At 36.5% G+C, this 11,085-nt stretch overlaps 1 pseudogene; it reads right to left on the bottom strand.

Annotated features, from left to right (window-relative positions):
* Window positions 1-1,757: 1,757 nt before the first annotated feature.
* LOC142624964 (GDSL esterase/lipase At4g16230-like) lies at window positions 1,758-10,221 on the bottom strand (annotated as a pseudogene).
* Between the last annotated feature and the right edge of the window lie 864 nt (window positions 10,222-11,085).

Consider the following 11,085-nt stretch of genomic DNA (forward strand, 5'->3'; position numbering starts at 1 on the left):
GATGGATTTCAAGTCAGATGACTTTGGGTCGAGAGGGTTTATCAGGCTCGGTTAGATGTTGGATAGCCTTAATATAATCAAACATTGAGATAATTTTCCAAATTTTAATTGTTATTTTTTTAGCTGGAGAAATTTAAATTGTGAGTTTTGGCCTTATTGTCAAGTGATTGTAGTTTGAAGTTTGAATTTGAGATGTGTGAGAAAATTATCTTATGCAATGATTATATGTATTCTATCTCTCTCAACATGTGAGCCTTACAAGTTGTGAGCCCAACAAGTTACAATATGTGAGAGAGTAGATGCAACGCATATGAGCATATAGCTGCCACATAAAATACCCACAAAATCTATAGGTAGTGTCTCATTTTATTTTTATGCCGATGTCAAAATTGGAAAGGATGTATTTAGGAGGTGAGATGCATGAGGCTATGAGTTGTGTAACCAAAGTACCAAACAACAACATAGGAGTTGGCTCATATTTGTTATTAGGTCACTAAGTTGGAGTGCAACATATGGAATGGAACAGGGCATATAGGTGGCAAGTGCCCAACGGTACAATAAAGGGAATTGGAAAATTTGTACAGGTAGGGTTTATTGTATATAAACATTGCTATAACATTTTTTTATCATATAGTAGATTATTAGCTTCTTTCTCTCCCATGAATGTAAGCTCATTGTCGAACCACATAAATTGTGTGTTTATTTCTCTCTTCTCTTCTTTAATTTTTGCATAAACATATTATTTCACAACAAACTATCATTTGGGTTTGTGTTGCTTTCATCGAAGTGCCGAATGGTTGTAATTGGTTTGGACTACACATCAAAACAATAAATTTACTCAATTTGGTATGATTGGAGAGGAATTGTATCTCTAATTGAAATTTTTAGTTTGAGTTATATAATTTATAACTCCAATTTTGTATGAACTTATTACAGAAGTTTGATCATTGCTAGCTCCAAATTTTGAAGGAGCTTTCATAGATTTTGGTATGGCCTATTTGAGCACTACTACACAAACTTCAAATTAAGACATAATCGGAAACAGTTTTTGGAATGTGTGATCCTTTTAAGATGTGAGTCATAGGAATGAAACAAATGAAGCCGATCGTCTAGCAAGTAACATATTTTTCTTCAAATACCCTTAGCAAATTTAATCAGCTACTAACTGATGCAAGACAACTAGAACAAAATTAAACAATGAGAAAATAAAGGGATATGACCTAGGAGTCAGCACCTAGGCCTTGTTTGGAGTCAATACCAAGCGGGAAAACCACTAGGAGTCAGCACCTAGGATGGACCTAGAGTTAACATTGGACCAAAGAGAGACCAAACAATTATTTTTTTTTTATTCATCAAAATATCAACTATCTTTTCAAGGAGTACAATAGGTTGCTTATAAAGGATTGCTAAACCCTAATTCTAATTGGCTAGGAAATCCTAATTGCCTTATTACAATAATAACCTAGCTTCCAAACTAAAATATTAATAGCTTAATAAACTTCTAGGACTTAAAACATAAAAAGACAATTGACTTGCAAACATAAATAATACTAAATAAAAATCTTCTTGCTTCTCTTGCATCATTCTCCTCTAGTTTGAGAAAACTCGACCTCGAGTTTTAAAGTATTGAAAGATTAGGATACTGACAAGTAACACTTGCTTAAAGTCTGGAATCACCTTAGGAAGCACAAAGAAAAGAAATATGTTGAATTCCCCCATGTCAAACTCTTTTGGAAAAACAAAATCAATGTGTGGAATCACACAATCTTATCTTGAACCATTGGAAGCATCATGTTATCCACGTTCTCCACTTTAGCAAATTGTTTGTCTTCACACACCATGGAAGGTTGATCAAAAACAGATTCATTAACTTCCAATATCACATCATGTGCACCCTCTAACATAATACTCTCTTTAGAAATCATCTCTTCACCTTGCTGCTCTTTAATAGGTTCGTTTCCTTGCACGCATGTTAAAGCAACACTTGTCAGGGCATGTACGTCTTTGGCAATGTTAGGCTTTGGTGTTACTTGATGTTTTTCCACTATCAAGATATCATCATTCACCTGAGTAATCAAGTCTTGAACACCTTTCATGAGCTTTTAGATAATTCCTTTAATTCCTTGCCTCTACAAAAGGTAGATTGTTCAAAAGTGCACTGAGGACATGAAATGGGATGATAATTCATCGTATTTGCTTCAACTTGAAAATTACTACATTGATATTGGGGTAGATACTTATCTTGAAAAAATGGTGACAAATACTCTTCACAAAACTTCTCTTTCATATCTTCCTATGAACTAATGGCATGTCCGTTCATACTTTATATAATGGAAATATTCAAGATCCTCCCGAAACATTTGTGCTCTTCCTGTTAACTTTAACTTTGCATGCCTAACTTTTATGTCATTTGCAAAATTTGCTTGCTCAAAGAATTGCTTCATACCATTTATCTAGTCGACAAAATCCCATGGATTATGTTTACAACCATCAAAATAAGGTGATTTTGATATTACCATAATAAGTCAATGAACAAGAATCTTAATGACGGATGTTTACTGGACTGATCATATTGTGGGCGTTAAGCTGATGAAATTCAAGGGAGCTTGACTGTGCCTCATGTTTTTTTTTTCTTTTTCTTTTTTTTGAATGTTTGGGTTGGGTCAAAAGCTGAGTTGAAGGGTTTTTTTTTTCTTTTTCTTTTTGGGGACTGATACGGGTTGGGCCTGTGATATTAAATGGACCGGGTCTGGTATTTTTTTATTGGGTTGGGTCAAGGGCTTTTTTTTGGGTTTTGTTACCAGGGTCAAGGGCTTGTGTGACCGTGTAACTGTACAATGAGTTTTTTTTTTTTTTTTTTTTGAGAAGGTACAATGAGTTTGTTGTTTTGACTGTTTCAGTCAAAACAACAAACTCATTGTACCTTCTCAAAAAAAAAAAAAAAAAAAATTGTTTTGACTGTTTCAGGTAGTTTAATGGGTTTGGACTTTTTTTTTCTTTATTTCAGATGGACCGGGTCAAGTCAATATATATATATATATATATATATATATATATATATATATATATATATATATATATATATATATAAAAGCAGAACCTCATGCAGAAGTGCATGAGGCTCTGACATGTGTCGGTTTGTAACTTTGTATGAGTACTTTTTTGTTTAGTCTTTCACCTTCCATCTTCTTATCAATAATTAGTTTAAGCCATAAATGTAGAAAATTAAAAGATTTGATTCTACTTCCTTTTTCAACTTCTTGAACTCTTCCACTTTTAGTTTCATTAATTTAATAAATGAAAGGTTTTCTCCATTCAATGTTAGTTTTCATGTTCTTTTATATATTCCAGTTTCACAAAATATCAAGAGGCCAAAAGAAAAATAGGACTGGAGAGATAGAGAGACAAAGAGTGAGAAATTAGTGTAAAAAAGAGTATGAAATTGCCTTTGGTTTCAAGTACATATGCTTTAAACCCCTTAACAACACTATCAAAGCTTGATACAATACTTTCACAACATATATATGGGGTTTCTAAAAGGAATGTGTTTTTTGTTTTTATTTATATTTTTGGAAAGTGTTTAATCTTTGTAAGTGATTAAGGTACTCAGACGCAAGTAAACTCATTAATCTCTTGGCATGTATATTTAGTTTTAAGAATTAGAAATTATAAACCTTAAATCTTAGATGTTTAGCCTTCAAAAGTTCACGTGTTTTCTTTTAAAAAAAATAAATACTTTTGAAAAAAAATGATAAAAAATTTTATATTGGAAATAGTCAAATGTAAAAACTAAATATACATGTACACGTGATCAAACAAAAAAGGGCATATAGTGACATTTTTATAGTCTAATTAATTATGATTACTTATGGATATATTGTATTACAATTTTTTTTTCATTCATTATTTTAGTGACGTATAATATATAATTGAAATTAATTTTTCAAACATTATAACACATATGAGAATTAAAAAATAACTAATAACGAACACGCGCATCGCGCGAGACATCTCCTAGTTAATCTTAAACACTGTAGGGGAAGAGTTTGAACAGAAAAGAAGGTGGCGGGGTTTAAAATTAAATAAAAGGCTAGTTATTGTTACCCTTGAGATGGAGTCGCTAGTTTGAACTTTGATGGTGGGATTGCGGCCGCATGGTGCTGGGCAAAGTGAGGGTCATGGTGGGGCTCACTGTGGTGCGGTCTGACCGACATGGGGTTATGGAGCTTCAATCGTTTGATGGGATGGCGGCGTTGGCTTTCCAATGGGTGGTCCTGGTGGATTGCGAACAAACTTCTTGAAAGAACCTGACCAGGTCTGGCTGTTGGGTCTAAGAGCTTGGGTTAATGGTTTTTATTTTTTATTTTTTAAAGTCCTTTATCGGTACCAAATATAATGCATAACAACTAGAAAAAATTTAAAAACTAGCACATTATACAGCACACCTCAATTATTACTTGGTTTTCAATAAGCTTCATTGTCACTATTCTCAGGATACTCCTGTTTATTCATACTGATAAAGTCTTATAAAATACGCCATGTTATTGTCATCCAAAGAGTACAAATATCCAACTAACTTTTGCTCAAATCAATCTTGGAATGCATCTCGTTACAATCATTAGGCTTTTATCACAATTGAGCAAGTTGCCTGATGATGCCGAAAAATCGCCAGTAAGCTGCAAGCACTTCTCGAACCAAAGCAACGCCTGCAAAAGGAAAATAGAGGACCTAAAAGAGAGCACCGGTGTGGTGCCGGCCAAAAACCCTCCGAAGGTCAAGTTAGAATTTTATTTTTTACAACCCTAGAGTGCCAAAGTCGAGATAATTATGCGTACCTTGCTTTGTGAGAGTTTTTGGGTATTTATAGTTGCATTGGGCCTAAATTTATGCCTCGATCAAGAAGTTCTTTCCTTCTTAGGAGAGTGACTCGTGGATTTTGCGTATCTCTTAGAATTCCTTTCCGTATAGGAGTCTTTTTATTATGGTCAAGCGTATACCGCAAGAACTCCCGGTATACACGCTTGTGTGGAGATAAAGCAAAGCCACGTCAAACATATCGTGTGATTAAGAATTCATGACAACTACTCACACTGGTTGGATACCAAATATTAGATTCGTCCTATATGTATCCTTGCGGTATCAATCCGTCGACCTCACTCCGTTGTTCTTCTTAAAGAAAGATCCGTCTCATACTTTTTCTCCTCTTCAGTTGCCCCCTCACTCCTTGAGTCCGTCGCTAAATACTAGACGGATTCATGGAGTGGCAGTCGTCCTTATGGCATCCTATTGAGACATGTCAGTCTAAGCTTATTTATGACGAAGGACACGTGGCCAATATTTATGACGAAGGACACGTGGCCCTTATTGATTTGCTGTTCTCCTCAAACAAGGTGACCCTTCGTATTCCGTGCCCTTCTTTCTATAAAAGCCTGCCTTTTCTTCCTTCATTTTTCTCTTCCTATAAAAAATTTGCAATCAGAGCGCCACTGTCATTTCTATTGTGCATTCTTGTCGTCCAACTAGTCTATCCGTCATTTCATATTTGCTCGATCTCGATCCGGTATGTATTCTAAACCCTTCTTCCGTCTTTCTCTTTATTTTATTATTTTATATATATGCACTTTCTTTAGATCCATCAGTGTCTTAGGTTATACCGTCATAACTGTAGGTAATGTCTAGTGCGTCAAGTAACCAATCGTTTGTTTGCAACGGGGTGAGCTATGATGAGAGATTCCCGTCAGGTCCAAGAGATCCTGACACTTCAAGTGAAGAAAGGAATCCGTCCAGTACCTCTCCTTCCCTAGATGATGATGGTCTGGAGACGGAGAGTTCAGAGTCGTCAAGTAGTAGCTTAGATGGTGTGGATCCCCCCGTTCAATCTGTGATTGGTCCGGACGGTCTTAGAGAGTTCGTCATGCTACCTCTCTGGACAGTGAATGATTTTAGGTCCTCAATCACTGAATCCCACCTCAAAACACTTAGGACCAAGTATCAAATACCCGATAACATCCGTTTACGTCTCCCCCACAAGTCCGAGAAATGTTACTACAGGGGGGTCGACGGTGTCGGGATCTATGAGCAAGCCCTAAAGGCAGGGCTTAGATTCCCTTTGAGTTCTCTCCACCGTCGGCTGCTTCAATACCTTGGCCTATCCATCACTCAGATCTCCCCAAACGCCTGGAGAGTATTCATAGGCGTAGAAGTTTTATACGGGGCCATGTCTGATGGTGCTTGAAGGTTGACGGTGGAAGAATTCTTCCACTGTCACTGTCCGACGGAGATCGTCAAGTCAAAAGGAATGTACAGTTTCGTAGCCAGGAGCCCGTTGTTGAGGCTCGTCAGTGATACACCGGACTCCAATAGGGACTGGAAGAGTAGGTATTCCCACAGATGGCGCCAAATGATGATGCCGAAAAATCGCCAATAAGCTGCAAGCACTCCTCGAACCAAAGCAACGCCTGCAAAAGGAAAATAGAGGACCTAAAAGAGAGCACCGATGTGGTGCCGGCCAAAAACCCTCCGAAGGTCAAGTTAGAATCTTATTTTTTACAACCCTAGAGTGCTAGAGTCGAGATAATTATGCGTACCTTGCTTTGTGAGTGTTTTTGGGTATTTATAGTTGCGTTGGGCCTAAATTCACGCCTTGATCAAGAAGTTCTTTCCTTATTTGGAGAGTGACTCGTGGATTTTGCATATCTCTTAGAATTCCTTTCCATATAGGAGTCTTTTTATTATGGTCAAGCGTATACCGCAAGAACTCCCGGTGTGCACGCTTGTGTAGAGATAAAGCAAAGCCACGTCAAACATATCGTGTGATTAAGAATTTATGACAACTACTCACATTGGTCGGATACCAAATATTAGATCCGTCCTATATGTATCCTTGCGGTATCAATCCGTCGACCTCACTCCGTCGTTCTTCTTAAAGAAAGATATGTCTCATACTTTTTCTCCTTTTAATTGCCTAATGTCCATAGGTGTAATGTCATTGGTGTCACCATCCATGAAATGCCTTGCAATGAGAACATTAGTAGCTTCAGTAGGATGAAATGGATCCCAAAACACATACTTGGATCTGTCACTACAAACTTTTGAGAGAGAACCACAGGCGTCAAACCCCCAAAGCGACCGACAAGGTAGCAGCATGCAGAATTGGCATTCTCAAAACCTGTTAAATAAAACATGAAGTTCTCCTTAGAGCGAAGACATGGTTCAAATTCTTCTACGTATACCAAAAGCTTAATTTGTTAGGAAATTGTAAATTTAAATGAGCGTGACAATTTAAGACACTCCTATCCTATGTGACCTGGCAATAAAACCTTCAGTATACTCACCATAGGATATGTAGTTTTTCTGGATATCTTCTACGATGCTTTAAGCATTTGCATAAACAAATTTTGATCCCTGAAGATTAGTGCTGAGGTCTGTGATAAGGCTTTTCAGCTCGGCGTTGAATAATTGATCCAACTGATTTAAAAAACTAGGGATAATTACACTTTGCCCACCTGTGGTTTGCCTCAAATTCTATGTGCCTACCCGTGGTTTAAGTTTTGACACTTTACCCACCTGTGGTACCCACCGTTACTCTGCTGTAACCTACCTCTCCCTCAGCCGTTACTCTAACACGTTTTCTTTCAAAATCAAAACACAAAACAGATCAAAAAGTTAAGGTTTCTTATTATTTAAGAACTTCTACAAGAACATATGCCCAAAAAAATTACAATTAACAGACTGGCCAATAAGAATATACTAAAAAAAGTAAGATTAAGCAAGCAGGATACAACATGTTGAAATGAAATAAATCACAGTAATCAAATTTTACCACAAATTCATTTACACCACACAATTTAGCAGCCAACTCTTTCAAACTACAATGTAACTAAGATAGAATATAGGTACTGTTCAATTAGCACACTGAAAGCGATTTTTCTTTGTAAAAAGAAAAACCAAACATTGCTCCTAAAACCAATTAAAAGTACATACAAAGTGCCAACCAACCGTTGTACAAAAACGTATCTCCAAGATCACGAAAATTACAACGAACCCAATTCAAAATTGCAACTTTCCATAACATTAAAGCATAACAATTTGAACTTTATCAGTTTAACTACTCTAAAACCAATTGAAGCAGTAAATAAACAAATTAGCCTCATATTCAAAAAAAAAAAAAAACCCACTGATCCTGAAACTTCACAGCAATAAAAAAAAAAAAAAAATCATCAACAATCTATAACAAAAAAAAAATCTAAACTTTGAAAAGAAGAGGGAGGGAGGGAGAGAGAGATCTAAGCGAGAAAGCTGATCTGACCCTATATACCGGCGAAGTCATGGTCACGATCATAGTCACGGTCGTGATCGTAGTCATGATGGTGCTCTGAAGATTTCATCTTGACCGGGCGTGGAGTGTCTGGTGATCCCTCGGATCGGTGAAGCTGGGGATGGTGCTCCGAGTTTGGCAGTGGGGAGGAGGAATAGCGGTAGTGGGGAGGCGGATGAGGCATTGCTGCTTGGTGAACGCCGATCACCGCCGGCTTTGTCCTTCTAGCGACACTTGATCTCCACTAGCCTTCTCCCCCTCTCTCTCTCTCTGCTGCGTTCTTTCTCCCTCTCTCTCTTTTATTATAAATATCATATAATCTTTGGTCTCCGAGGAATGAATGGTTATGATATAAGAAAGGAAAATATGATATTTATAATGGTTGACCTAGGTTTGATTTTCCTGGGCATATGTTTTAAGCAATCAAAAAACCTAACTTTTTGATATGTTTTGTGTTTTGATTTTGAAAGAAAACGTGTTAGAGTAACGGCTGAATGAGAGGCGGGTTACGGCAAAGTAACGGTGGGAACCACAAGTGGGCAAAGTGTCAAAACTTAAACCACGGGTAGGCACATAGAATTAAAGGCAAACCACAGGTGGACAAAGTGTAATTATCCCGAAAAACTAACACAGGCATCCCCGTAAATAGATTGATATCCCTTTGATAAGGTACACACCCTATACGTCCAACATTTGCCACAATAATCTTTCTTGCTCCCAAATTGTAAAGCCTCTGGTAACAGAATCAGTAACATTTGAATTGAATTGAAATAACGTGGCTTTAAAACAACAGGTTTCTAAAATATTACCATAAGTTGTAGTCTATATCTTGAAATCATGGCACCAACAAATACATTTGGGGTGACCAACTTTTGCTTGACGGCTGAGATGACTGGTGTCAGGTAGTTATCAAGGAAATCCTTTGAGCCTATTGTAACAAAGAAAAATGCTTTTCCAAACAATGTTAGAGCTTCAGGTGCTCCAATGTTTGAGATTATGTCTTGCCTGCTGTTTGCAAAATTGTCTATCTGCGCGTCTAAGTTGAGCCGACCTCCCTATGCATCATATACAAATTTAACAGTTTATGTAAACCTATTGATAGCTGTACACCTAAGTCCTAACACAATGAAGATACTGAAATGCTGCTCAAAATTATTTTGAATTCCATATTTATCAAATAGGATAAAAACTGCGCGCAAAGGGTACAAGCATACGACTGATTAGTTTACTTGGAAGTCTACAACCTAATCTTCTTTCAGTGATTCATTCACAACATCATTGGAATGGTTATGAGAATAGTAGTATGTACATCGAGCAAAATAAAGTCTTCATAACCACAGGAGCAATTGCTTTTTAGTGCTTACTACGGAAAAATATTATACAAGTGGAGCAGAAACCTTACAAAGATCTTTCCAGTTTCATTAAGAATTCCACCTCCACCGGAAGCATAATTGACACCCTGCAGCATCACAGCTCCTGCTGTAGTGGGAGCCAAGTAAGGAGGCACGTAGTCTTTAAAACCCAATTCCTGACCTGGTGAGAAACTTTTGACGAATAAAATACTATTCTCATTTGCATATCTAGTACTTTAATAGCCTGTACTTTATGCAAAATAGAACTAGGCATGCGAAGTGCAGGAGAATTAGTACTTGCCTATGATGTCAACAACTGTTCTTCCATTTGTGAATCGGCCTGTTGGCATTCCAAAATCAATCCCATTAGGAATATAATTAGCCTTGGCGAGTGATACAATGTAGTTATTATTTCCAGGATCAACCAAGGAATCCCCCAAAAACAAAATAAGCAGGAACATTCTGTGCAAAGCATATTTCCACTAGGATTGAGACTGTCAACAATGCAGGTACAATCCCACCAATGATTTGTCTATTGAAGATGAAATCCATTTCAAACAATATAAATCTAAATATGCCTTTTCAGTTTGGAACTTGGGGATTGTGCCTATAAGAGGCAAGAGAAGATATTGAAAAACGTAATGATTAAAAGAAGTCGAGAAAACTCAGTTGGAAGGCCAATCAAAAAGGAAAATAATATGTTACTTATATAGTTCATAGTTGGATGTTTTCATGCAGGGACGGAGTCAAGATTTTAAGTTAAGGGGGGCGACTTTGACCTCTAGTTTGGCAGCTTCTTAGTCGTGGAGGTTTTTTTTTTTTAATTTTTAATGTGTGCATTTGCTAGGTAAAGACAAAATTATTCTATTTAAAACTTTTTAAAGGGCAATTATTTATTTGAGTAAAATTGGTTAATTAGACTTAATTTTTTTTAGCTTTGCTATTGGTGATTTTTGTTGTTGCACAAATGTTTTTGGGCTAGTATATGTTGTTTTAGATTTTAGATCTATAAAATTTTAATGGCCTTTAAAATGAGAAAAGTGCTAGAAGTATATTGATGATATAGTGAGTGATTATTGATAAGTAAAAAAATTATGCAAGCAATAAACTCAGATGCGAACCAATAAGAATTTGTACCTCAATAGTTTATAAAAATATTGTAAATAAGTTTGTATCTTTAACGTTACTCTAAAAAGATTCAATAATATTGTTAATAGGGTAAAATGTAATTTTATAGAACAAAATTGCTAAAATTAATGCATATATATATATATAAATTTTTTTTTTTTTAAATTAGGGGGGGCCACTGCCCCCCTTGGTCAATGAATGCCTCCGTCCCTGTTTTCATGTAAAGAGAGTTAGCATTAGGACTCAGAATATAAAGTTCAACAGAAACCCCTAGAACAACGAAATATA

Source organism: Castanea sativa, chromosome 2 (genome assembly GCF_040712315.1).
Source record: "Castanea sativa cultivar Marrone di Chiusa Pesio chromosome 2, ASM4071231v1".
NCBI lineage: Eukaryota > Viridiplantae > Streptophyta > Magnoliopsida > Fagales > Fagaceae > Castanea > Castanea sativa.